Raw genomic sequence first — 1923 nt, 5'->3', positions numbered from 1 at the left:
TGTGTGTGTGTGTGTGTGTGTGTGTGTGTGTGTGTGTGTGTGTGTTTTAGGCCAGAAGGGCCCAGAGAAAGGAGAGGTTGGGAGAAAAGAGAGAAAGACCAGAGAGAAAAGAATAGAGTGTGGTCAGAATGGGAAGACGGGTAGATGGAGGCATGGAAGAGAGGTATGCATGCAAAGGAAGGCTGGTATAAGCTTTTAAATGAAGTGTCACTGAATAGCTGAACACACATCCTATACAGTCAGTTCATGTGATCCATCCATGCCAAGAAACACAAAGTTTTAGATGGATTGATGAATAGAGGGGAGAATGAAAGATGGATAGGGAGAGAGGAGGGGTGGAGAACTTACCCTACTATTTGATTGAAGTACCTCCTGTATCCTTCCAAGGTTTCGTGCTAGATGAAGAGAAGAATAGAGTTCAAACAACTACTGACCTCTGGAAAGACAGTAACAACATGACTTCCTTTTCAAATTCAAACAACTACTGACCTCTGGAAAGACAATAACAACATGGCTTCTGTTTTTGAAGTTGGTGTGATGGGGAGGGTAGACAGCAAAGAGGGTAGACAGCAAAGAGGGTAGACAGCAGAGAGGTGGGGAGGGTAAGTGTCTACTCTCAGCTCAAAGGCGAGGGGTGATATCTACCATGTTAGAGTGGGGTTGCAGTACGAGGCGAGGGGTGATATCTACCATGTTAGAGTGGGGTTGCAGTACGAGGCGNGAGGGGTGATATCTACCATGTTAGAGTGGGGTTGCAGTACGAGGTGAGGGGTGAGATCTACCATGTTAGAGTGGGGTTGCAGTACAAGGCGAGGGGTGATATCTACCATGTTAGAGCGGGGTTGCAGTACGAGGCGAGGGGGTGATATCTACCATGTTAGAGTGGGGTTGCAGTACGAGGCGAGCCTGTTTCCTTCTCTGATTCCTGTAGTAGTTCTCAAACTGCTCCCGGGAACCCTGGGTAAAAAACAACAACATGGACAACATCCTTAGAGACCGGCCCGTGCACGATGGCAACAGAGAGGAGACGGTAGCCATGACAACCCTTGGATCGCCATACGTATTGACATTCATCAGTTACTCATTTTATTGGTAGAACTGATTAAAAAACATGTTTGGATTAACAAACAAACAAAATTTTTGAAAGAGGTTAAAAGTCAAGACGAAAACAGATAAGAGGATTTTGGTAGAAACAAAAGTTTGATATTGGGGTACAAATGGCCCTCTCATTCAAGGGAGAGTCAGTGATTGGACAGTCACTAGGTCTTCTGTTTCCACTGGCGTCATCAATCTCTCTTCAAAGTCGAGCATATCTGTAGCATATCAGTCACTCACAGATACACCTCCAGTTCTTCAGTATGACTGAACCAGTGTTTCACACACACACACACACACACACACACACACACACACACACACACTGCTTTACAGTGATAAACCCCAGGCCCCCTCTCCATCCTCCTCGAACAGTAGCCCCGGTCTCTGGCCTTATCGCCTCTAGCTGAGACCCAGACCAGGACCCACAGTACCGCCCCCAGCCCAGAGATAAGACACCAGAGCTGGGCTGATAACCCTCCACAACCAGGGAAGCTGAAACTAAGAACCTCTGGTGTGATGTCACAATGAAAAACGTTTCCAATAAAATACATTCAAATCGAGATCTGATTGAAGACGTAAAACTGTTGAATTTCCTAAGAAAAATTAGGACCTTGGACGAATGCTTTTCAGCACCTTGGCAGTTCTCTCAATGACAAGAATGTCTATTGAAGAGACATAATACCACAGCAGTCCATCAGAGAGAGAGAGGGAGAAGGAGAGAGAGGGAGAGAGAGGGAGAAGGAGAGAGAGAGAGAGAGGGAGAAGGAGAGAGAGGGAGAGAGGGAGAAGGAGAGAGAGGGAGAAGGAGAGAGAACGAGAGGGAGA

General features: G+C 46.6%; 1 long non-coding RNA gene across 1 annotated transcript in view; it reads right to left on the bottom strand.

Moving 5' to 3' along the window:
* Nucleotides 1-346: 346 nt before the first annotated feature.
* Nucleotides 347-1923, bottom strand: part of LOC112077996 (uncharacterized) — a 13654-nt gene continuing 12077 nt past the window's right edge. Inside the window, exons 2-3 of the long non-coding RNA XR_002895563.2 lie at nt 874-957; nt 347-395 (exon numbers count right to left, since the gene is read on the bottom strand). This is a non-coding gene — a long non-coding RNA (uncharacterized lncRNA). The remainder of the gene's footprint in view (nt 396-873; nt 958-1923) is intronic.

This window comes from Salvelinus sp. IW2-2015, unplaced genomic scaffold (assembly GCF_002910315.2).
Source record: "Salvelinus sp. IW2-2015 unplaced genomic scaffold, ASM291031v2 Un_scaffold5133, whole genome shotgun sequence".
In the NCBI taxonomy this organism is placed as follows: Eukaryota; Metazoa; Chordata; class Actinopteri; order Salmoniformes; family Salmonidae; genus Salvelinus; species Salvelinus sp. IW2-2015.
The sequence above is the reverse complement of the archived record's forward strand: the minus strand, read 5'-3'. Positions and strand labels throughout refer to the sequence as shown.